The sequence below is a fragment of the Mesoplodon densirostris genome, chromosome 8 (assembly GCF_025265405.1).
Source record: "Mesoplodon densirostris isolate mMesDen1 chromosome 8, mMesDen1 primary haplotype, whole genome shotgun sequence".
NCBI classification, from domain to species: Eukaryota; Metazoa; Chordata; class Mammalia; order Artiodactyla; family Ziphiidae; genus Mesoplodon; species Mesoplodon densirostris.
In genome coordinates this window covers 94,844,074-94,871,326 of record NC_082668.1, presented here as the reverse complement: position 1 = coordinate 94,871,326, position 27,253 = coordinate 94,844,074, and the positions used below count along the sequence as shown (strand labels likewise).

Sequence of the window (27,253 nt, the reverse complement as noted above, 5' to 3'; positions counted from 1 at the left end):
TCTCTGTTTCCAATAAGGGAGTTCCCCTTTTTGTACTCTAATTCCTTCCCTGGCTACAGGAGGATTTCTAGTAAGAAAGGTTGGGTGATGGATTTTACCACAGTATAAAGAATATCCATATTCTCTCCAGAAGTAGAAATTAAGCACACATAATGTGTGTGGACATATGGACATATTTCTTCATGGTTCTTAATTCTGGCTGCACTTTGGAATCACCTAGGAACTTTAAAAACTACTGATGCTTGGGTCCTGTGTCTAGAGAATTTGATCTCAGAAGTCTTGGGTGGAACCAGGACATCAAGAGTTTAAAAAGCTCCTCAGATGATTCTAACATGCAGCTGAGGCTGAGAACCACTGTCTGATCATACTGAAGGCAGCTGCTTTCTTAACAGCTTTGCTTTTCTGCTACCCCAGCCCCCACATATCATGAGCCACACCCTTTTCTTGGTTTCAAGTCTGGGACATTATATACAGTACATACTCTTCTTTATACATTAGAATATGTGGAGATCTAAGGCATCCTAATTCAAACTTTCTAAAAACAAATGTTTGCTTCAGTGGGAGAAAGAAGAAATACAAACAAAATAGAAAGGGCTGAAAAATATCTGAACACAGTGATGACATAAGGCCTCATTGTGGTGGGCCCTTAAATGGACTTTTTCCCCTCTATATACTAATGCATTCTTTTTTCATGTATTCAAGACAAATAACCCTCTTTCCTCTGCTCTATAGAGCAGCAGGCTTGTAAATAACACACAGTTCCAAAAAGTATGCCAATTGATTGATCTGAAACATGGTACTTTGACACTGATAAGGATGAATACCATACACAGAAATAGTTTAAGGTGAGTGGTTTTAACACATCTTTTTTTCCTTTATTTTAAATTCAGATATAGTTGATGTACAATATTACGCTAGTTTCAGGTGTACTGCATAGTGATTTGACATTTGTGTACATTATGAAATAGTCACCACAATAAGTGTAAGTAACCATCTGTCCCCATAAGAGTTATTACAGTATTACAGACCATATTCCTGTATATTACATCCCAGTAGCTTGTTTATTTATTTATTTTATTTTATTTTATTATTATTTGTTTTTGCCGTATGCGGGCCTCTCACTGTTGTGGCCTCTCCCGTTGCGGAGCACAGGCTCCGGATGTGCAGGCTCAGTGGCCATGGCTCACGGGCCCAGCCGGTCCACGGCATGTGGGATCTTCCCGGACCGGGGCACGAACCTGCGTCCCCTGCATTGGCAGGCGGACTCTCAACCACTGCGCCACCAGGGAAGCCCAGGTTGTTGTTTTTTGATGTTGAGTTGTGTGAGTTCTTTGTATATTTTGGATATTAACCCCTGATCAGATATATTGGTTGCAAGTGAAGGCCAGTTTCTTGTGGTACCTAAGAAACTCACTCTTCCTTATTCAACTACCTTAAACTTTGTAACTCTCAAGCTGCTTTGACTCTGGACTCTTCCAGACTATAGACTTGTAAATGTTGTAAGTCAAATACAAGCCAGTTTCCTTTTTGAAAAGTCACGGAGAGCATGAGGAGGAAGTGGGCTTTAATGCTATTCCTCTGTGACCTCTGCTATGAGCTTCACCACTGTACAGAGTCATCTATTAGAGTAAGTTACATTCATGGTGGGATTTTGTTGAGCCCTTCTCTTGCTTTGATTCTGTATATGGATTAAGCAACATGAATTCAGTTTAGGGCCCTTTGATGACCTTAGTGGAGGTAAAGCAGGGGTGTGTCCCAGCCCTTCCTACTTAATGTGATTCTTAATAACTTAATGCCACCTTTGGATCAGCTAGATCCAGGATTACCTCATCATATTCTTTCTCCTCTCCTCATCTTCCTCCTTGTCCTTTGTCCTTGTCCTTGTCATTCCCCTCCTTCTCCCTCTTCCTCTCTCTCTCCCCCTCCTCTTTCTCTTCCTCCTCCTCCTCCAATACAGATGACTAGTTTGGATAAGTTAGGAATGGTCCAAGCCAAAACAGTTTGAGATCCATAGACTAAAACCAGAATTAACATTTTGATAAAAGTTCTTCTACGTTATCTCACTTACAGAGTAAACATTACAGATACACACAAACATATATAGATAGATGGATTGGAGAGTAAGCCAAGTCATCTATTTATGTAGGTGTAAATATTGGCGCCTGAGTGACTTTCAGGGTAGACTAGGAAGGTACATTATTCAAAATTAGGTATTGTATGGGTAGTTTACTAATAGTTTTATTTTTTATGAATCTTCAATATCTATACGTTGACAGAAAACAATATTTCGGGAAAGGCATTGTTTGGTTCTCCTGCAGAATTGTGTTTATTAAATTGCACTTTGGTGTATGGTCATGGACTCTGAAAAGCTTTATAGTTCTAGCCATACAAAACACAGTGGTCTATTTACAGCAGTTGTGTTAAGGAAGATGTTGTTTATCACATCGTCAAGGTTTGGTTTCTAAGGACCTGGGGAAATTCTCTCTGTTCTCAACGCGATGTGTCATTGTGCTTTTTTTGCACATCTGCTTTTTGTTTTGCCTTGTTTTGTTTTAATCTTCCAGACATGGAATCATTTGGCTGATTATGTTTCCTTTTTTGTGCTGGAAGCTCAGAATCAAATTTATGGTTCACTTAAAATCCTTTCTATAGCAAAGCAGGGTATAAATATATAAGCAGGCAAAAATGGTGGTAAAAATATGGTAAAAGAGACAAGGGGAGAACATCAAGTATGGAATCAGAGAACACCTCTTTCCTGAATTCCTTATTTCACATGACAAAGGACTCTTACCACCTACAACTGAGAGCTAGCCTTATTCAACTCTGTTTCCTCATGCTCAGACCAGTATCTGGCATTCAGTGGGTGCTCAATAAATATTTTCTGTATGAACAAGGAAAGCTCATCTCCTAACACTAATTATTATTAATTAGTGATAATAATTATTACCAAGAAGACTAACTTAAAGTCTTAGCTGATTAAAAATGTGTGATGAGATCCAGACTGATTTAAATACTATGTTAGACTTGACCTGGACTGATTTTTTAAACTGATTTTTATTTTCAAGTTATCCAGATAGGATTTTAAAAATCAATAGCTAGCTAGGAGAATATCCTTTTCCCTTATAGGAGGAGGAGCTTCTTTCAAGCAGGTGGATGAATTTGTTATTACCTGACAAGAATCGTTTCCCAAGCCATAATTTTTCAACTACGGTAATAAAAAGTTAGTGGTACTGTCTATGTATTGAAACAGATTTCATTCATAGATACCTGTCCCACTTTGGCATGTAGCCATGTTATTCAAGTGCTTTCTGAAGTTTTATAACTTCACCTGCAAAAATTAATTTTCACAGTCTGTGCTGTGATCAGTGTCACTGCAGTTAACTGGTTGGCTATCTGCCTCAAATTCTTTTGGAATAAGGAGGGGTATAAATAAACAATTTTATAGAGCTTGTTGACTGAGGTTCTTGACAAATCAACCTAAGAGTAGAGATAATTGGTATGTATTTTCATTCAGATGAGTAAATCATGAATTTTTTTCAACATAATATGTCATATATATATTTGTAAGGAGAACAATTACCTTATGAAGGACACCAGAGAGGCCATGTCACCTTGTTTCCTCATCTGTAAAAGGAGGGGATTGGATGAGACCATCATGAAGGTTGTTTCCAAAGCAGATTGAATGAAACATCCATGGACAATGGAAATATTACACAGAGCGACAGGCTTGCAGAAGGATTCTGCATGACATTGTTTTTATTTTCACTACTCCTTCAACTGAGGTTGAAGAATCCATTTAACAAAGATGCAGGGTCAAACCCTAGCTGTTTTTTATGGAAATTAGACCTATATTATTCTTTGCTTTTGTATCTTCAGTTGTTTGAAGACAACCATCCTATCAGCTGGGCCAATAAGATCATTAATAGAAAACAGTACTGTGCACCAGTAGATCTTTACTCCTTGATCAATAGTTATTTACTTCTGAGGGGTTCACAGCTTGGTTAATATAACCAAATAATTTTATTGATAGATACTATAACAATTAAAAATAAAGTTTAAGATAGAAGACAAATGAACATAGAACTTTCTTCAGGCATGAATATTATTATTTGAAAACTGTAATAGCTGCTGGAATGTTGGAAGGGCAGACAACAAAAGCATTGAATAATTGTCCTAGGACTATAATCAGACTTCCATTATTGACCTCTGTTAATATTCTACTGTAACTGTCTGCTAAATTGGTTCCTTGGGGCTTGAAATATACAGTGATGTTATGAGTTCTTATCGTAAATTGCCACACAGTAAAGTAGCAAGTCTCTGAAATAGTGTTGGTCCTAGTTTGATCAATACTCAATTCAAAGCAGTGCAATAGGCAACTGTTTCCATAGAAACATTGATGTCACAGAGGTTGAACAGGGGCTGTTACAACAAATCATTTCCTTTGAGCAGTTGTAATTGACTATATGTACAGTTTGCTGTCACTTGAGACCATTTACATCAAGCAAGTAACAGAACTGCATTGGTTATTCCAGGAGTAAGAGGGTTAGCTCTTCCTTTTGTGACCTTACAAATACCTAGGAAGATATTGCCATAGCAACCAGCAATATAAGAGGATGAACATTAAGGTAACTGGCCTTAATTCAGTAGCATTCTTCTGGAAGCTGAAAGGTAGTTTTAATAAAGTTTACCTAGTTATAACATTAACACAAATCCTTTGCACCCCACAATAATGACTTGGTTCCTATCTCACAGATGTCACCAATAACACAGACATTACAATTTCATTTGCACTTCATTTCCTGTTCCTCACCTTTGATTTTCCCTCGGCATCTAGTTGCTAAGGCAGCACACATGTACATTTGGCAAAATCTTGTTTACTGAGTACAGAGTTTGGCCCTGGAGAAACACTGAAGTCTGAAGTGCTTCAGATTTGAAAAGTGAGATAATGAGAGAAAGGAAACTTTGATAAAAAGTTAAATTTTTACTCTGGCTAAATAATCTCTAGATTTTAAGGACATGAAAGAAAACAGATGCAAGCTTAGCTTACTCTTGTTGTGTTCCCTTAGGCTAAAATCACCACCAGAATTGAGTTTCATATTCTAGATTTTTTCATATTATCCCACTACCTTACCACAGTTCTCCTGGGGTAACTGTGTCCAATGACACATTTTGGAATATTTCATGTAGTTCTGGGGAAATTAAGAGGTTTGTGTATCCTTTGGTAGGTATACAGGCAGAAAATAGTATCAATGTGTTATCAAACTCCATGCCAAATCCAAGAGCATAGGCTAACAGGAGTATTTCTAGAACCATGAGAGCTAAATATGCCCAGACAGAATATCTAGTTTCCCGAAAATCCTGCCAGCATCTCACCTGAGTTTTATGTAGCAGGTGAAATTATCAAGAATGAGAAGCTATAGTGGCATTAACATTGTGTTCACTGCCATTTGCAATGGTGTCAGGGATAGAAGGAGTTTACGGGGTGTGTCAGGGTCTAAACAAGCATTTGCATCCAAAACCTAGCTAGCAGCCTGGAAAGAACATGCACTGCCCAGCTCAGCCATTACTGCAGGCATGATTAGCAATACTGTCGTCTTGGCATCTCCAGGAAAGAAAAAAAATATGTGGTCATCAATGAAGAGAGAAAGCAAAAATCCTTACAGGAGGTGTTTACTTGGAAAGGATTTTCTAACGCAGACCCACAATGATCAGCCTATAGATTTTTGACCAGTCTGCTGCATTCCTCAGGGTGAATCCTCAGAGGTAATAAAATTGAATTGCAATCAGTATTCTTTGATACTAGCCTGCCACTGACTGTTACTCACCTTGAACTAGAGAGCAACTATTTATAAGATCGTTTAGAGACACAAATCCAGTAAATTACTCTGTTTGGCCTTAAAAGAATGTTTGACTTGAAGCATAGAAATGACTATAAATCTTACAGGAATAATTTATAAAGCAACATAGTGAGCAGTGGCCCTCTGGTTACAATGGGTAAAGAAAGACAGTTTGAAAGGAAAAAGTGTTCTCCGCCCCCAGACCCCCTGCCTGAAGCCAGGGAAATTTTCCAGGACCACACATACAGGAAATTTAGTAATGGCACCTGGGAGTCCTGAGAGAGAAGGGAAACAGCTGCCCTTTGCACGTATACCCTTTCCTGGAGCAGTTCTTTTTCCTAGCTGGCCATCTTTCCTCTGACTACATGGCTTGGCAAGTGGAAAAAGAGAATGAGTCAGCTGTTACTGGGTACCCAGAGGGGTCTGTCAGTCAGGAGTCAGTCAACAGCCCAATAACCTTTCACAAAGGCATCCTACTAGTCAGAAAGGCTAGTTGAGAGGTGTGTGTGTGTGTGTGTGTGTGTGTGTGTGTGTGTGTGAGAGAGAGAGAGAGAGAGAGAATATGAGAGGCACCATGCATTCTAGCTGAATATGATAATTCCTAATCATGTACAAAAACATTTGAGTCAGTCTTAATACATGCAACATTTTACTGATTAATATATTATATTAGAGTAACATATCTTAATTTTATTAGTAAAAGAGTCTATCATTAGTTCAGAGAGTCTATGGATGGGAAAATGACATAGTGAAATAGAATAAAAAAGAAAGGAAATCAGGAGAAATGAGCTATAAATTTGGCTTCTCTATATACTGGTTTGATTCCTTCTCCCACCTTCCTAACGATTTGTGAGTGAAATAGTCAAGGGAGACAGATATTTCAGTAGAACCCCTTCTCCCAAGTTAGAGACTTAAAATCCTATTTTATATATATATATATATATATATATATATATATATATATATATTTTTTTTTTTTTTTTTTTTTTTTTTTTTTGCGGTACGCGGGCCTCTCACTGCTGTGGCCTCTCCCGTTGCGGAGCACAGACTCCGGACGCGCAGGCTCAGCGGCCATGGCTCACGGGCCCAGCCGCTCCACGGCATGTGGGATCCTCCCGGACCGGGGCACGAACCCGTGTCCCCAGCATCAGCAGGCGGACTCTCAACCACTGCGTCACCAGGGAAGCCCTAAATTTGTTATTTTTGAGCCTAGGGGAATACAAGGAAACCTCCCAAACTCATTGATTCTCTTTTTTCATTTTGTATCTCACTAATTTAAAAACAGTTACAGAAAGGAATGGAATATTTCAAAAAATGTTTTCTCAGACCACATGAGGCTAGTTTATTCATAAGTGATTTAATTTTTGATTTCTGAAACTCATAACAGCACCAAGACCATCTACAATATTGCCAAAATAAATTTGCTGTGAGACTATCTACAACCAAAGATGACTCCATTTGAATTTGATTAATCCTAATGAGGTAATATCTACCTCATAGGGTGTTGACAAGGTTAAGCGGAATAGAAATCTTAAAGGATAAAATTTTGTTAAGTAAAGTATATGAGCATAAGTAAGTAGTTCTTCAGTGATTGGATCTTTTATTTCAGGGTTATTATCCCAAACATCAGTTCTTGTATGGCTGGAAGGGGCATGAGGGTTGAGTTGAATCTGTATAGATCCTATATTTCTAAAATATGTGTGTGTGTTTACAATTTTCCTCCCTGTTTTAGAAGTGGAGGACAGATGAACAAAATCTGGCTCATTAAAGATTCTAGGTAGCTGGGTTTCTGCTGGTCAATATGCTGGTGTCATTATTGTCACCAGGCGTAGTAGCACTCCTCTGAGACAGTGTGAGTACCTAAACTATGCCTTTTTGTTGGTGGTGAGAGGAGAGTGAATAGATTTTTTTTTTAAAGTATTTTCTATACAATATTGACTTAGTTTTTCTCAGCTTGGCAACTTCAGTGTCTGTGACTCCTTGGGACTAGTTGTAGCCAGTTAGTCTCTGGCCTCCTACTACTGTTGGGTTTTGCCTCCCCCCGGGCAGACGCTGACTGCCCTTGCCAGGCAGTGTTTGCTCTGTCATCCTGTGCCTGCCTGAGATGAGTGAGTCGGCTCCACTGTCTCTCAGTTACTGACTCTCTGCCCGCTCCATCTCTCTCTGCCTGTGACACTATCGCCCAGCCCCCATTCTCTTCTTTTCTTTTTTTTAAATAAATAAATTTATTTATTTATTTTTGGCTGTGTTGGGTCTTCGTTGCTGCGCCCGGGCTTTCTCTAGTTGCGGCGAGCCACACGGACTTAGTTGCTCCGCGGCATGTGGGATCTTTCCAGACCGGGGCTCAAACCCATGTCCCCAGCATTGGCAGGAGGATTCTTTTTTTTTTTTTTTTTTTTTTTTTTTCCGGTGTGCGGGCCTCTCACTGTTGTGGCCTCTCCCGTTGCGGAGCGCAGGCTCAGCAGCCATGACTCACGGACCCAGCCGCTCCGCCGCATGTGGGATCTTCCCAGACTGGGGCACGAACCCGTGTCCCCTGCATCGGCAGGCAGACTCTCAACCACTGCGCCACCAGGGAAGCCCCTGGCAGGCGGATCCTTAACCACTGCGCCACCAGGGTAGTCCCCCAGCCCCCATTCTTAAAAGCTTTCTCTACACCTTCACTTCTCTGATATTTCCCTTGGTTCTTCCTTGTTCTCTCTGGTTCCTCTTTTCCACCCTCCATCCCTCACATCTTGCATTCTCCAGAAATCTGTCTTTGGCTTTATTCCCATTCTACCCTCTTTCTCGGGGGGTTCACATCTATTTCCATAGCTTCCATTCTTGGGCAATGATTCCCAATCCCAGATCCCATGCTGCTTGTCTCCCTGTGTGTTGGATTCTGAGACATTTGAATAGAGTCAGTTAAGGAGATATTCCAAGGTGGAAGTCACTGTGAGGGATTTTATCAGGACTTCTAGAGCCTACTGGGGCTCCTTGGGTAGGATGGGTGTTTGTGTAGGAGAGAATACTTGAGGCGGGTAGAAGAGCCTATGGGGGGTGTCTGCTTTGCAGTAGCTTAGGAGAAGTCTTCGAATTGTTAGAATTATTATTACTACTAGTAGTGGGGTACTAGTCCTAGTGCTACCACTAGTGAAGTAGTAATACCTATAGAAATATAAATATCTTTTAAAGGAGTAACACGTAAAATTATTTACAGGGAATCCCTTAAAAGGGGTGAACTCACCACCTTCTGTGACTAAATGAATACCTGGAGAGTGTGTGAGGAGCTGATACCCAGAGAGTGCAGGAGATGGCACCAGGGAAGGGGCCCGGGAGGTGAAGGAGCAACCTTCCAGCCATCCCAATGCAAGGATGTTATCCTCCTGTGTGACCGGCTGTGTCCTCCTCCTGTCCCACAGCCTGGCCTTGCCTTGGTTTTCAGCTGCTGATGTCAGGGCCACCTTCCTGTGATGTCAGCAGGATTCCAGTCACTGACCATTGTTTCCTGCAGGAAGTGATCCTTTGGCAGTGAAAGTGCCAAATCTTCACCACTAGACCACCAGGGAACTCCCCGCACAGGAAGCGATCCTTTTAACAAGGCAACATTATTCTGGGTTCTGCTGACAACAGCGCAGGCTCCCTGACTGGGTTTTCCAGTCCCCTTTATGCTATTTGCAAACCTGTCAAGGAGAGACCAGAAAGGGGGCTTTGAATCTCCTTTATTCATATCTTCTCCAACCCAGACTGAGGGGCTGAGTCAATCCCAAATTCTCAGGAGAGAAAATATGATTGGCCAGTGTAAAACTCCCTTTTGTGAAGGCAGGGTGATATAGTTATAAACATAGCTGCCAAGGGTTTACCCTGGAGGGTGAGGCAGGCAACTCCCAGACAAGGGTGGTCGGTGGGGTCAGAGCAGATATTTCAAAGACTTTTTCTACACTTAAGCAAATGTAAAAAAATAAGTAAAATCATTTCTATGTTCTCAATTAAATAGCACCGATGCTTAGTGTGTTATCAATTGGATCAAAATGTCATTTTATCCAGGAATGGTAGTGGATAACGTTGCTTAAAATGTTTCTAAGGGAGCAGACACAGGACTAATGCTTACACTATCTGTGAGGCTTTGGGCAAGTCTCCTGAATTCATAATTAGTCTGATCCAATGGCTCTTGAGCAAGGACCTGAATTCAACACCAGCTGAGTTCAGTCAGGCTGGGGCCAGTGGTGCCCATCTGTAACCATGTAAAAGGGCAAAGTAAATGATTCAAATAGAGGTTGAATTCTGAATTTTGCTTAAGGCTGATGAGCATTACTTCCAGTTAATAGAGGTTAATCTAGGGCTTTTCTGGGGTAGGGGGAAGGGTGGGGCTCTTGCTTCTATTATATTGCAATAAATTTATAAAACATATTCCTATATGATGACTATGTGCCTATATGGGATGGGAAGCAAGATTTTACAGACCAGGTTTTTAATATCCAGTTTTGTTTTGTGTATGGATGTTTTTAAAGCACAGCTTGTAATCATGACCATATAGTAATATATCCCATATGAAACTAACTGAAATTGAAGAATGACCTGACAATTTGATTTAGGTATAAGAAATTTTTGCAGCTTGGCCATAAGAACGAGATGTTCTTGGGGGAAAATGGCGGGGGAGTGGGGTGGTGGTGGGATGAATTGGGCGATTGGGATTGACATGTATACACTGATGTGTATAAAATGGATAACTAATAAGAACCTGCTGTATAAAAAAATAAATAAAATAAAATTCAAAAATCCAAAAAAAAAAAGAGATGTTCTTTCCTTCCTCAAGACTTGTATGCAGTGTCTCTTTGGAAATAGCCAGGTGATCTTCCTGGGGCAAAATGAACCTTCTCAGGCCCTATGTCATCTTTGCTTTCCTGCCATAAAAAAATAGAAACAGGGCAATGGAAATAAGTAATTTCAGCTGAAAGAAATTTTGGTTTTGGATACTCAGGATAATGAAAAGAAAGACATTACAGGAAGATGCCAGGGAGGAGAGACCCTAATTTTATCTGGAGTTTGCTGAACTAGTTTGGACCTAGTTCTGTTATTTCTAATTTAGTGGGATGGCTTAGGCGTGACTTCTGTCTTTAAGGTTGCAATTGCTGGGTTTGCTGTGACTTAAATCTAATATTTATGCAGGAGACATGGAACTACTCTGTACTACTGGTGCCAGAACAATATTTATAAATACTTATGAATGATTAATATGTGATGAGCAGTATAATATTTTGCATGCATTGCTTTTTTTTAATATATAAATTTATTTATTTGTTTGTTTGTTTGTTTTTGGTTGCATTGGGTCTTCATTGCTGCATGCAGGCTTTCTCTAGTTGCAGCGAGCGGGGGCTACTCTTCATTACAGTACGTGGGCTTCTCATTGCGGTGGCTTCTCTTGTTGTAGAGCATGGGCTCCAGGCACTCAGGCTTCAGTAGTTGTGGCTCACAGGCTCTAGAGCTCAGGCTTAGTGGTTGTGGCGCACGGACTTAGTTGCTCCGCGGCATGTGGGATCTTCCTGGACCAGGGCTGGAACCCGTGTCCCCTGCATTGGCAGGCAGATTCTTAACTGCTGTACCACCAGGGAAGTCCCCTGCATTGCTTATTTAATCCTCAAAACAACTTTTCATGGTAGGTACTGTTTTTATCCCCATCTTACCAATAAAGAAACCACTGAGAGGGTTAAGTCAATTGCTTGAGGTTGCACTGGTGATAAGGGTTAGGGCCAGGATTCAAATCCCAACAGTCTGACTTCAGAGCCAAAGCATTCCACCACCATGCTCAGTTCCCAGGAACCATTTTGGCTCTGAGAAAGCTGTTTAATCTTTGTGTCTAATTCCTTTGTCTTTAAAGGCCTGTAACAGCACTTCCTGACTCCCCAGCTCAGAGAAGTGTTCCAAGATTAATAGCAGTGTGTGTCCATTTCAGCCTCTGTGGGTCTCTCCCTTATGCACCAAGCCTCCTTTGAAGCTGATAAAAGCCCTAGGTGTGTGTGAAGGGAAGCAGGGCCCTTGGCGGGTGAGGGGATATGTAAATATTGAGGGAACATATATAAGTCACTTTTATTTTCTTGGAAAATTATCTACATAAACATCAACTAGCGTGAAATGCTTTGTATTGTATGTTTACAGGTGACATTCTCCCATATGTGAGATCCACATATTTGAAATCATAGTCCATGGAAACTATCCTCAGGGAATAAATTTATGTTTCTCGGGTTTGTTCCTCAGGTAACCCACAAGCTTCTCAGGGGCAAGAACCAGGTCTGGTTCCTTTTTATGCTACAAGTTTCCTTATCTTCCTCTCCCCACTCCCTTTTAGCATTTGCTTTGGTACTTGGTACACAGTAGGTGCTCAGTGAAGCCTTGATGAGGGAATGGAAGCTTGGAGAGCCAGATCTTTTGTAGTGATTTCTCAGTTAGCTTCATTACTAGTTACTTCATTACTTAAAAAAGCTAATTGCAAGAGAAGAGAGTATGAGGAACTGAGGCTAGACGTTAGGAAGAGTTTCTTGACCAAGAGGACTGTGAAAAGCTGGAAATTGTCTTATAGGACAAGGCTCCTATCTTTCTATACAGATTTTGAATATTGGGTTACTCACTTCTCCCTGGAAGTAAGGTCATTGAAGCAGGAAGAGGTGGTCCCCCATCTGGGCTCAGATTCCACAGCTGGAGAATGGAAGCAACAAAGAAACCATTTACCATGGATGGAGTGCAAAAGAGAGCATATTGGCAGACACTGTGCCACAGGAAATTTTTACTATTATAGTTATTCCAGTTAAACTTTCTCAGACAGAGTGATATCTCCTAAGGGTTCCCATAGCAGGTCTGTTTTTCAGATGTTAACCTATCTAATTTACTTTAGCATTTATCAAGTCAAGGGACATAAAAATCTACTTTAAAGCCAATAACTACCTTCTCCCAGGAATTGAAACTTGATACCCAGAGGAATTTCATCTTTGGCATTCATCACTCCTGGATATCATTAATTTGGGTCCTTGTTTTCTCCAGTATCTTAAGGAAAAGAATATCATCATGGCAATTTTAATTACTAAGACAGAGAAGATCAGTGACTTTGATTTTCATTTTCCAATCAATAGTCAGTAAATCAATCAATATTGTTTGTACCTGTTTTGTGAAAGTCATCAAGCTACAATAAAATGGAATATTAAAAGGGCAATTTAAGGGTAAGGAAGCTTCAGGAATACAAAGATAGGTCAACATTAGAAGATTTGTTAAAAAATAAAGGGAAAAACCAGATAAATCTCATAAGACAGAAAAAATTTGATAAAAATCAGTATCAGTCTTAATAAAATCCTTTAGTTATATGAGATTATAATGATACTATCAATACTTTAAAATAATAAAAAGTATTTATTTAAAGATAAAAGCTAGAGAAATTTGCATAAAGAGAAGAAATAAGAAAAGGATGTCCTTTTTTACCATTATTATTCAATATTGTTTGGCAGTCCTAGCCAATGCAAGCAGACAAGGCAAGGAAAAAAGAGGTATAAATATTGGAGATAAAGTAAAAGCATTTTTATTTGCAGATAAGAATCAAATAAGAACTATTGGAATCAGTAAGAAAGCCAGAAAACGGGGCAGTTATAAGTATACAAACAAAACAAAACAATAGCCTTTCAAACTAACTCTTTTGTATTTTTAACCAAAACTTTCCGATTGAGTAGAATGAGAAATTTCACTAACAATACAATATAGAAAAAACAAAATAGAAAATTTGTAAAAATAAACAATAAGAAAAGTGTAAGACCTAAATTAAAAAAAAATATATATATATATATACACTTTATATACATATAAAACTTAACTGCAAGGAATAAAAGAGGACTTGAATAAATTGAGATATAATTATAGAGATATTAACTATAGATATAAAATGCCATGTTCTTGGAAGGATTCAGTATTGTGAGGAGGTAAAAAATTTAATGCAAATGCAATCAAAATCCTAATGGGATTTTTTTTGAAACCTGACAAAAATGATTATGTAATTCATTTGGAATACACAAAAATAGCCCAGAAAAAATTTAAAAGAGAAATGAAAGAGATGTTCTAAAGGAGATAAAAATGTATTTTAAAGATTTACTATTAGAACAGTGTGATACTGGCCTTTAAAAACAGAGATAAATCAATGGGCCAGAATAGAAATCCATGGGACACATCCAAGTATTCATCAGAATTTATTATATTGTAAAGGTAAAGTAGAAGTTTGGTTTATCCAAATAAAAGGTATTATGACAACATGCTAACATTTGGGGGGAAAAGTTTAGGTCCTTACCTCATGCTTTACATGTAAATGAATTTCAGATAAAGATTTTTTGTTTTATTTTATTGTATTGTGGGAAGCTGAAAATATGGGAGTAAAATATGAGTATTTTTATAATCTTCTAATAGGAGAAGACCTTCCTAATATAATACTAAAGGCTGAAACCACAAAGTTTTGATAGATTTAACTACATAAAAATGTAAAACTTTAGTATGAAAAAAACTTCAAGTAAGTAAGGTTACCATGCTCCAAGTGTGTGCTTGTACCATCCACCTCTTACCAGATCTGATGGTTAAATTATTAGGAGTTTTGCAAGCTGATTGTTAAATAGAGTCATCATTAAAAATTAAATTATATACACTTGCAATTAAATAAATTGTATTAAGAACAAAGGTAATAAATATACAAAACAACTTATCTCTTCATAATTATTTTTTTACAGTTTGCTATTATGTGAGCTCTTGAGTTTATGTGTATTATATCTATATGGTAGGAATATAATATAATCAGATTATAAGGAGGAGGACAACTGGAACCAGTGACTGGGATGCCACCAGCATCTTCCATTTCCATTCCTTGTCCTGCTCTACTATTTTCTGAATGTCAATATCTTCCTCTTTTACTGAAGACCAGTTTCTTTTGCATGGTTGGGACATGTTAGCCAGCAACTATCAGACTTCCATGTTTAATTTTACTGCCAGAGAGGCAAAGGGGCACTAAAACTTGTTCTTATCTCAAGGTAAAAATAGCCCAGAAAGAACTCTGGTTGATCTGTTTGGGTAAAGTGCCACCCCTAGATCAGTCACAATGACCAGAGGGCTTTGCTTAATCATTGGCCCAGATTTGGTGGGGTGGCTGGTCCTAGACCCATGTTAAGTGGGAGGTAAGATCTATGATAAAACAGGCACTGTTTTGTTTTAGTTTTTTTTAGTTTATTTATTATTTTATTTATTTACTTTTGGCTGCATTGGGTCTTCGTTGCTGCACGTGGGCTTTCTCTAGTTGCAGTGAGCAGGGGCTATTCTTCATTGCGGTGTGCTGGCTTCTCATTGTGGTGGCTTCTCTTGTTGCAGAGCACTAGCTCTAGGCACACGGGCTTCTGTAGTTGTGGCTCGTAGGCTCTAGAGTGCAGGCTTAGTAGTTGTGGTGCACAGGCTTAGTTGCTCCACAGCATGTGGGAACTTTCCAGCCGAAGGCTCGAACCTGTGTCCCCTGCATTGGCAGGCAGATTCTTAACCACTGAACCACCAGGGAAGCCCCCCCCCATTGCTTTTTGAAGCACGTATTAGAAGGAGAATTTCCTAGAGAAATGTCTTGTTTTGGGCAGACAAAAAAAGAAAAAATAAATCAATGTCCAGAACTCTGAGCTTCTACCTAAGTTTCATCCAGCTTTTGGAGAGATGCTTCCCTGAATTACAGAAATTTGTGAACTGCAAGAAATTAAGGTCAGAGAGGGCAGACAGCAGAAGCAAGAAGAACTACGACGATGCTGCAGCCTGTGGAACAAAAAACACATTTACAGAAAGATAGACAAGATAAAAAGGCACAGGGCTGTGTGCCAGATGAAGGAACAAGATAAAACCCCAGAAAAACAATGACATGAAGTGGAGATAGGCAACCTTCCAGGAAAAGAATTCAAAATAATGATAGTGAAGTTAATGCAGGACCTTGGAAAAAGAATGGAGGCAAAGATTGAGAAGATGCAAGAAATGTTTAACAAATATCTAGAAGAATTAAAAAACAAACAAACAGAGATAAACAATACAATAACTGAAATGAAAAATACACTAGAAGGAATCAATAGCAGAATAACTGAGGCAGAAGAACAGATAAGTGACCTGGAAGACAGAATGGTGGAATTCACTGCTGCAGAACAGAATAAAGAAAAAAGAATGAAAAGAAATGAAGACAGCCTAAGAGACCACTGGGACAACATTAAATGCAACAACATTTGCATTATAGGGGTTCCAGAAGGAGAAGAGAGAGAGAAAGGAACTGGGAAAATATTTGAAAAGATTATAGTCAGAAACTTCCCTAACATGGGAAAGGAAATAGCTACCCAAGTCCAGGAAGTGCAGAGTCCCAGGCAGGATAAACCCAAGGAGAAACATGCTGAGACACATAGTAATCAAATTGGCAAAAATTAAAGACAAAGAAAAATTATTGAAAGCAGCAATGGAAAAATGACAAATAACATACAAGGGAACTCCCATAAGATTAACAGCTGATTTCTCAGTAGAAACTCTACAAGCCAGAAGGGAGTCGCATGATATACTTAAAGTGATGAAAGGGAAGAACCTACAACCAAGATTACTCTACTCGGACTTCCCTGGTGGTGCAGTGGTTGAGAGTCCGCCTGCCGATGCAGGGGACATGGGTTCGTGCCCCGGTCCGGGAAGATCCCACATGCCGCGGAGCAGCTAGACTCATGAGCCATGTCTGCTGAGCCTGCGCTCCGCAACAGGAGAGGCCACAACAGTGAGAGGCCCATGTACCGCAAAAAAAAAAAAAAAAAAAAAAAAAAGATTACTCTACTCGGCAAGGATCTCATTCAGATTTGATGGAGAAATCAAAAGCTTTACAGACAAGCAAAAGTTAAGAGAATTCAGCACCACCAAACCAGCTCTACAACAAATGCTAAAGGAACTTCTCTAAGTGGGAAACACAAGAGAAGAAAAGGACCTACAAAAACAAGTCCAAAACAATTAAGAAAATTGTAATAGGAACATACATATCAATAATTACTTTAAACGTGAATGGATTAAATGCTCCAACCAAAAGACACAGGCTTGCTGAATGGGTACAGAAACAAGACCCATATATATGCTGTCTACAAGAGACCCACTTCAGACCTAGGGACACATACAGACTGAAAGTGAGGGGATGGAAAAAGATATTCCATGCAAATGGAAATCAAAAGAAAGCTGGAGTAGCAATACTCATATCAGATCAAATAGACTTTAAAATAAAGAATGTTACAAGAGACAAGTAAGGACACTACATAATGGTCAAGGGATCAATCCAAGAAGATATAACAATTATAAATATATATGCACCCAACATAGGGGCACCTCAATACATAAGGCAACTGCTAACAACTCTAAAAGAGGAAATCGACAGTAACACAATAAGAGTGGGGGACTTTAACACCTCACTTACACCAATGGACAGATCATCCAAACAGAAAATTAATAAGGAAACACAAGCTTTAAATGACAGAATAGATCAGATAGATTTAACTGATATTTATAGGACATTCCATCCAAAAACAGCAGATTACACTTTCTTCTCAAGTGCGCACGGAACATTCTCCAGGGTAGATCACATCTTGGGTCTCAAATCAAGCCTCAGTAAATTTAAGAAAATTGAAATCATATCAAGCATCTTTTCTGACCACAACGCTATGAGATTAAAAAAACACAAACATGTGGAGGCTAAAGAATACATTACTGAATAACCAAGAGATCACTGAAGAAATCAAAGAGGAAATCAAAAGACACCTAGAGACAAATGACAATGAAAACATGATGATCCAAAACCTTACACACCAATACAATCCTACCTCAAGAAACAAGAAAAATCTCAAATAAACAATCTAACCCTACACCTCAAGGAAATAGAGAAAAGAGAACAAACGAAACCCAAAGTTAGCAAAAGGAAAGAAATCATAAAGATCAGAGCAGAAATAAATGAAATAGATCCAAAGAAAACAATAGCAAAGATCAATAAAACTAAAAGCTGGTGCTTTGAGAAGATAAACAAAACTGATAAACCATTAGCCAGACTCATCAAGAAAAAGAGGGAGAGGACTCAAATCATTAAAATTAGAATTGAAAAAGAAGAAGTTACAACAGACACCGCAGAAATACAAAGCATCCTAAGAGACTACTACAAGCAACTCTATGCCAATAAAATGGACAACCTGGAAGAAATGGACAAATTCTTAGAAAGCTATAACCTTCCAAGGCTGAACCAGGAAGAAATAGAAAATATGAACACACCAATCACAAGTAATGAAATTGAAACGGTGATTAAAAATCTTCCAACAAACAAAAGTCCAGAGCCAGATGGCTTCACAGGTGAATTCTATCAAACATTTAGAGAAGAGCTACCACCCATTCTTCTCAAACTCTTCCAAAAAATTGCAGAGGAAGGAACACTACCAAACTCATTCTACAAGGCCACCATCACCCTGACACCAAAACCAGACAAAGATACTACAAAAAAAGAAAATTACCGACCAATATCACTGATGAATATAGATGCAAAAATCCTCAACAAATACTAGCAAACAGAATCCAATAACACATTAAAAGGATCAGATACCATGATCAAATGGGATTTACCCCAGGCATGCAAGAATTCTTCAATATATGCAAATCAACCAATGTGATACACCATATTAACAAATTGAAGAATAAAAAACATATGATCATCTCAGTAGATGCAGAAAATGCTTTTGACAAAATTCAACACCCATTTATGATAAAAACTCTCCAGAAAGTGGGCATAGAGGGAACCTACCTCAACATAATAAAGACCATATATGAAAACCCCACAGCAAACATCATTCTCAATGGTGAAAAACTGAAAGCATTTCCTCTAAGATCAGGAACAAGTCAAGGATGTCCACTCTCACCACTATTATTCAACATAGCTTTGGAAGTCCTAGCCACAGCAATCAGAGAAGAAAAAGAAATAAAAGGAATACAAATTGGAAAAGAAGAAATAAAACTGTCACTGTTTGCAAATGACATGATACTATACATAGAGAATTCTAAAGATGCCACCAGAAAACTACTAGAGCTAATCAATGAATTTGGTAAAGTTGCAGGATACAAAATTAATGCACAGAAATCCCTTGCATTCCTATAGACTAAAGATGAAAAATCTGAAAGAGAAATTAAGGAAACATTCCCATTTACCATTGCAACAAAAAGAATAAAATACCTAGGAATAAACCAACCTAAGGAGACAAAAGACCTGTATGCAGAAAACTATAAGACACTGATGAAAGAAATTAAAGATGATACCAACAGATGGAGAGATATACCATGTTCTTAGATTGGAAGAATCAACCTTGTGAAAATGACTATACTACCCAAAGCAGTCTACAGGTTCAGTGCAGTCCTTTTCAAACTACCAATGATATTTTTACAGAACTAGAACAAAAAATTTCACAATTTGTATGTAAACACAAAAGACCCCGAATAGCCAAAGCAATCTTGAGAAAGAAAAATGGAGCTGGAGGAATCAGGCTCCCTGACTTCAGACTGTACTACAAAGCTACACTAATCAAGACAGTATGGTACTGGCACAAAAACAGAAATATAGATCAATGGACAGGATAGAAAGCCCAGAGAGAAACCCACAAACCTATGGTCAACTAATCTATGACAAAGGAGTCAAGGATATACAATGGAGAAAAGACAGCTTCTTCAATAAGTGGTGCTGGGAAAACTGGACAGCTACATGTAAAAGAATGAAATTAGAACACTCCCTAACACCATACACAAAAATAAACTCAAAATGGATTAAAGACCTAAATATAAGGCCAGACAGTATAAAACTCTTAGAGGAAAACATAGGCAGAACACTCTATGACATAAATCACAGCAAGGTCCTTTTTGACCCACCTCCTAGCGAAATGGCAATAAAAACAAAAAGAAACAAATGGGATCTAATGAAACTTAAAATCTTTTGCACAGCAAAGGAAACCATAAACAAGATGAAAAGACAACCCTCAGAATGGGAGAAAATATTTGCCAATGAAGCAACTGACAAAGGATTAATCTCCAAAATTTACAAGCAGCTCATGCAGCTCAATATCAATAAACAAACAACCCAATCCAAAAATGGGCAGAAGACCTAAATAAACATTTCTCCAAAGAGGACATACAGATTGCCAACAAACACATGAAAGGATGCTCAACATCACTAATCATTAGAGAAATGCAAATCAAAACTACAATGAGGTATCACCTCACACCGGTCAGAATGGCCGTCATCAAAAGATCTAGAAACAGTAAATGCTGGAGAGGGTGTGGAGAAAAGGGAACCCTCTTGCACTGTTGGTGGGAATGTAAATTGATACAGCCACTATGGAGAACAGTATGGAGGTTCCTTAAAAAACTAAAAATAGAATTACCATATGACCCAGCAATCCCACTACTGGGCATATACCCAGAGAAAACCATAATTCAAAAAGACACATGCACCCCAATGTTCACTGCAGCACTGTTTACAATAGGCAGGACATGGAAGCAACCTAAATGCCCATTGACAGATGAATTCATAAAGAAGACATGTTACATATATACAATGGAATATTGCTCAACCATAAAAAGGAACGAAATTGGATCATTTGTAGAGACGTGGATGGATCTAGAGACTGTCACACAGAGTGAAGTAAGTCAGAAAGAGAAAAAGAAGTATCGTATATTAATGCATATAGGTGGAACCTAGAAAAATGGTACAGATGAACTGGTTTGCAGGGTAGAAATTGAGACACAGATGTAGAGAACAAACGTATGGACACTAAGGGGAGAAAGTGGTGGGTTTTGGGGGTGGTGGTGTGATGAATTGGGAGATTGGGATTGACATGTATACACTGATGTGTATAAAATGGATGACTAATAAGAACCTGCTGTATAAAAAAATAAATAAAATAAAATTCAAAAATTCAAAAAAAAAAAAAAAACAGGGAAAGAAATTAAGGCCATGCGTAAGCCCAAAGCCTATGTTATTATAAAAGTGATTCTGGAGATTTTGAGGTACAGATATGGTTTTGTCTTCTCCTCTAAACTGATACTCCTCTACCAATCTTCTTTGCCATGACCAATTGAATTCATAACTTCTGAAATTTCCTTTTTTAAACTAACATCATAATTTAACTAATATTTTAATTAATTAATTAATTATAAAAATACATTTGTTTAATTAATTTATTTATTTTTGGCTGCATTGGGTCTTCGTTGCTGCACTTGGGCTTTCTCTAGTTGCAGAGAGCAGGAGCTACTCTTCATTGTGGTATGCGGGCTTCTCATTGTGTCTTCTCTTGTTGCGTACCATGGGCTCTAGGGCATGTGGACTTCAGAAGTTGTGGTGCACGGGCTCAGTAGTTGTGGCACTCAGGCTTAGTTGCTCCACGGCATGTGGGATCGTCCTGGACCACGGATCGAACCTGTGTCCCCTGCATTGGTAGGCGGATTCTTAACCACTGCCCCAGCAGGGAAGTCCAAACTAATATTTTAGAAACAATAAAAAATTAAAACTGTCACCATTTTTCTACTTAGTATCCCAAACAGCTATCATAGACGTGAATTTAGTAAACATTTATTGTATTAGAAAACATTATCACATCTTGCATGATCGGATTTATTATGCTTCACATGGATGTCTTAGTTTGGGGAAGTCAAAAAGTATCTGCTGACTGCAGTATTTTATCCATCTATGGAAAGAGTTAAAGGACTGTGTTGGGGTGGGGCAGGGTGAGAGGTGGTACTCAAGGTGCAAAATTCTAATTTTGTGGACAAGGTGGGAGTCTCAGGGGCCTGACAATTTTGGCAAGCCCATTCCGGGCTGATACATTCAAGCCCATTTTCATGAGCCACTGTAGCAACGCAGGATTTGGGCCTCTTCCTCTGACTTTGAAAACGGAGACTGCTCCAGGCCAGAGGTGTCAGTGTATATAGTTCACTGTTATGGATCTTACAATAAAAATTTGTTGAAGGTCATTAAACACTCATCTCTCTATGTTTATTACTTTAGCCTTTTATTTGTTGGTAGACATGGATCGTTTGATGTCCATTACCACCACACTTGGCATTTCATGCAGTAAAGGTCCTTATGGTTCTTGATGGGTAAATAAACAAGCTAGTGAAAAGCTATAGTGACAGTGGTTCTTACATTTCTGCTCACTTAACAGCCTGAAGTGAGAGGAGGAGAAGGTCTCTCTGGAGTTGTGTCTTCTGTGAGTGATGCTTTGGGCCTGAATCTATAGCCCTGCCCTGCTCCCTTCTGCACCCCACATGCTTTCCTCACCTGGGTGAATTTGGGGCTGGGCATTTCCTTTCTTAGTTTTTTTTCTTTTTAAACTCATCTCAAAACCCTTGTTTATGTGGACTGCCACTTTCTTTAACACTATATGAAGAGAGAAATTTATAGTCTTGCTCGGAGCACCCATTGTTTTTTACTTCTTTTAGGGTTGAGGTGAACATTTCTTCTCTTCCTTCCTTCCTTCCCTCCCTCCCTCCCTCCTTCCTTCCTTCCTTCCTTGTTTGATAATTCAGAGTGATCCTCCTTGTGTTGAGCCCCTTAGAGAATATTTTTGCTCAGCTTTTCCCTAACTATATGCATGATTATGTGTTTCCTCAGTTTCCCATAATGGTCAGTATACCCAAAATAATATATTAGTTGCTGTCTTAGAGTGTGTATCTTATGCCTGTTTTTGTGCTAAATGCTCTGCCTATATGATCTGATAACTTCATGACAACCCTATAGGGTAGGTACTAACGTAATCCCATTTTACAGATGAGAAAACTGAGGCAATCACTTGCTCAAGGTCACATAACTAATAAGAAGCAGGACTGAAATTCCAAATCAAGTCATTCACACTTGACAGATGTGCCCTTGACCACTTTGCTGAACAGCTCAAGCTTCATTACTCGCGTGCCTGTTGAATCAATTGTTCTGAAAAATGACATTAATATATATACTCAATACTCAGATAATTTTCAAATTATGATAAAATATGCTTAACTCTAAAATGATACCTCCCATAACTTATTCTTAATTTAATGTTTTATAAGGTTCTGCAGAAAATCAGAACTACAATGAGGTACCACTTCACACCAGTCAGAATGGCCGTCATCAAAAATTCTACAAATAATAAATGCTGGAGAGGGTGTGGAGAAAAGGAAAGCCTCCTACACTGTTGGTGGAAATGTAAATTGGTGCAGCCACTATGGAGAACAGTATGGAGGTTCCTTTAAAAACTAAAAATAGACTTACCATATGATCCAGCAATCTCACTCCTGGGCATATATCTGGAAAAGATAAAAACTATAATTCAAAAAGATGTATGCACCCCAATGTTCACAGAAGCACTATTTACAATAGCCAAGACATGGAAGCAAATTAAGTGTGACATATATATATACAATGGAATATTACTCAGTCATAAAAAGAATGAAATAATGCCATTTGCAGCAACATGGTTAGACCTAAAGATTGTCATACTAAGTGAAGTAAGTCTGACAAAGACAAATATATGATATCACTTATATCTGGAATCTACAAAAATGATACAAATGAACTATTTACAAAACAGAAATAGACCCACAGACATAGAAAACAAACTTATGGTTACCAAAGGGGGAAGGGTCGGGAGGGAAAATTGGGAGGTTGGGATTAACAGATACACACTACTATATATAAAATAGATAAGCAACAAGGACCTACTGTATAGCACAGGGAACTATATTCAATATCTTGTAATAACCTATAATGGAAAAGAATCTGAAAAAGATTCCCTGATATATATCTATGTATCCAATATATCTATATCTATATTTATATCTATATGTGAATCACTTTGCTGTACACCTGAATCATTGTAAATCAACTACACTTGAATAAAAAAAGTAAAAAATTTAAAAAAAGATCATGAAGACTCTTACTATAGTTGTTATTATGAAACACCAATTATCCTGTCTTGTGGGTATAAAAGGATGCTGGGTAATAGAAATTTTTGTTTTAAAAAACCCAGATAAATCCTAGCAAACATTGTATATGATAAAAAAATTTTTAAACAAATTTAATTCTGTGAAGCTGAAGAGGGAAGAGATGGGTTGTCCCCGAATTCCAGTTGAGTAACTTTAAAAGAAAATGTAATGAGCTTAATGTCGAGGAATAGGTAGCCTGCTCACATTAAAACACTCCTTATTCTCTCCTGTATATTTTTTTGAACTCCATTTTACAGTGATAATTTTTGCATTGTATACTTGGTCATGTAATGGTCATAACATTGTATGGCAAATCATTAGTATTTGTTTTAAAGAGAAAAATAGTCCAGGAACCAATTTTATTGATTTATTCATTAGATTTATTAAACTCACTAGCTAAAAGCTATTAATAATCTATTCTCTCAAATATAGAGATCAGTTTGAAATTATACCTAATTTTCAAAACATAAACTTTCTCTTAAAAGGAAAAATGCTTCTGAAGAAAGAAACCTTTCATCCCAGCCTGTGATAAAGCCCGAGAATTTTAGGTCTCTACCAAGGAACACTCAAATACACGTTCTGCGATGACCTCCTGAAAATTAATTGCAGCTTCAGGAAAGTGAAACAGGTGAGGCGAACCATGCATGTGCCTTTGTCTTCAGACCTGGAACATCTCACCCTTAAGTTAGCTGTAGCTCTTTCTTCTGTCACTGTGTTAATTACCCTTGTCTTTTGCACTCACAGCACTTAGAGTAGATTGGATTCAGAGAGTTTATAAGGTGCTGCCTAACATTATCACCTTTTATTTACAAGCACATTTGGCATATTTATTAGAACTGGCCATTTCACGAAAAATATTTTTCTCTAACATTACGTATAAAATGCCATTTGTCAACAGGTGATGAATTGTTCGTCATATTTAAATTCCTTTTGTGCATTTAGGCATAGTAATGCGTCTAATGCATTTCTATTTGAAGTGTGTTAATCTTTAAGTGCAATATTCCATTACCCAACATAATTCTCTTAACCTTTTTATGTACATAAAAAGCTCACATTCATATAAAACAATTCTTTTCTTTTCCAAAATAGAAAATGAGGACATAACATAACATGCGCTATGCATTTCTCTCCAAAACAGTCTATGATTGACTGAAGCCAAAGCTTTTGAAAAATGCTATATTTCTGGTACTATAGAAAAGAGATGGTCATCTTGAATCATTCTAATACTCAGCCAAGGAAATTCTTTAAAATGTCAATGGTCATATGACAGGATATGTATCTGTGTCCAAATCTGAAATCTGTCACTCATTTTTATCATTCTATAAGTCACTTCGGTATCTAACTTTCCTGAATTGCAAAATAATCATAATGCTGTAATTGTATAATCATAACAAGGGATACTATTTAATATCTTAACAAGTAAATGGATAACAGCAAATTCAAACTGAAATATATGTTTTGTAGCACAAAACATCTCAGTAGTGACCATTTAAATTAGCATTCTTGGAAATAACATTTCCATTTGTTCTTCTTAGAAAACTGGACCTGAATTCAGAAATTCAGGTTCCATTTCTGACTCACCACCTTTGCGAGTAATTTAATCTGTTTAAAGTTCAGTCTCCTCTTATAGAAGAGATTATATGACATGGACCATATCTACTCCCACCAGGTGAAAAAGTGTTTTATATATTGTAAAGGGATATTTAAGTGGAAAGTGTTAATTCAGTCTATCTAAATATGTCATCCTTTAGGAATACTTTAGGTGAACTGTCTTCGATTCACATATTACACACATTGTTTTTAATTATCAGAGAAGCCCTTTGTGCTAAGTATTGTTAACTTCCTTTTACAGATGAGGGAACTGAGGTTCAGAGATTTGAGGTAATGTGCCCAAGTTCAAATACATAAAAAGTAGAGGAGCCAGAATTTGAATCCAAGTGTGTCTGAATAAAAATTTCTCATTCATTCTACCATATAATGCCAACAGCTAAAGAATTCACCAAGCTCAGCTGATGGGCACATGTGGGAAGGTGTCACCCTCCTGGTCTTCATTGCTCTCAGGTGGAATATATAGGCTTTGAAAATGGCAAAGAGCCTCAGTAAAGACAGCTGCATTGTATGTCAATATTCCATTCCAGGAAAACCCAACTTACATCCAAAAGGCATAAAGAGGCCAATTCTTTCCTGAAGAATGAATGAAGTGAAAGGTCTAGATTCATTTCCAGAGCACTACCACCCACCATTTATAATCTATTAGCACTGCCCTACAATGTATTAAATAATACTTTAAAAGACACTACCTAAATAGATTCAAGAAGCTCAGAAAATCCCAGATAGGATACATCCAAAGAAATCAATGCCCAGACGCACCACAATCAAACTGCTGAAAACTGAAGACAAAGCAAAAAAAATGAAAGCAGCCAGAGGGAAATGATGCATTTTACTTATGGGGAACAACAGTTAGAATGGCTGTGCATTTCCCATCAGAAGCCAGGAAGGCCAAAGGAAGTGGCATAACATTTTTAAAGTGCTGGAAGTAAAGAACTGTCAACCCAGGATCCTATATCAAGTGAAAATATCTTTTAGGAATGAAAGTAAAATAAAGATATTCTCAGATAAATGAAAACTGAGAGAATTCATTGCTAGCAGACCTACTCTAAAAGAATTACTGATGGACAGAAGGGATGTGATGTTGGAAGACACTTGGAATGTAAGGAATGAAGGAAGAGCAACAGAAATGGTAAATATCTGGGTAAATATAATAGACTATTATTCTCCTCTTAAGTTGTTTAAAATATCTTCGACCATTGAAAGCAAAAATTAAAATGTTGCTTGATAAGGTCTTCAAGAATATAAATGTAATATGTAAGACAAGCATAACATAAAGAGGAGAGGGTAAATGGTCCCATGTGGTGGCAAGTTCCTGTAATCCAGAAGTATTATAATATTGATTCTAAGTAGACTTTGAATAGCTATATATGTATATTGTAATTCCTAGAGAAATCACTTAAAATTATGGAAAAAGATATAATTTTTAAAAAGATAAAATGGAATATTAAAACTGTTCCAATAATACAAGAATTCAGGAAAGATAAAACAGAGGAACAAAAAATAGAGGGTACAAACAGAAAACAAATAATAAAATGGCAAATTTAAATCCAAACATACCAATAATGTCAACAAATGTAAACTGTCAAACACATCAATAAAAAGAAATAATCAAAATGGATAAAAAAAGACACGACCCAACTATGTGCTGCTTATAGAAACTCACTTCACTATGTAATAACATAGGTAGGCTAAAAAAAAGGATGGAAAAAGATACACCATGTAAACACTAATAAAAAGAAATCTGCAAAATGGATAACTAGTAAGAACCTGCTGTATAAAAAAATAAATAAAAT

At 37.8% G+C, this 27,253-nt stretch overlaps 1 long non-coding RNA gene across 2 annotated transcripts in view; it reads left to right on the top strand.

Annotated features, from left to right (window-relative positions):
• Positions 1-27,253, top strand: part of LOC132495087 (uncharacterized) — a 355,499-nt gene that overhangs the window by 245,589 nt on the left and 82,657 nt on the right. For both annotated transcript variants that reach the window (XR_009533204.1, XR_009533203.1), the window contains one exon: positions 24,335-24,477. This is a non-coding gene — a long non-coding RNA (uncharacterized LOC132495087). The remainder of the gene's footprint in view (positions 1-24,334; positions 24,478-27,253) is intronic.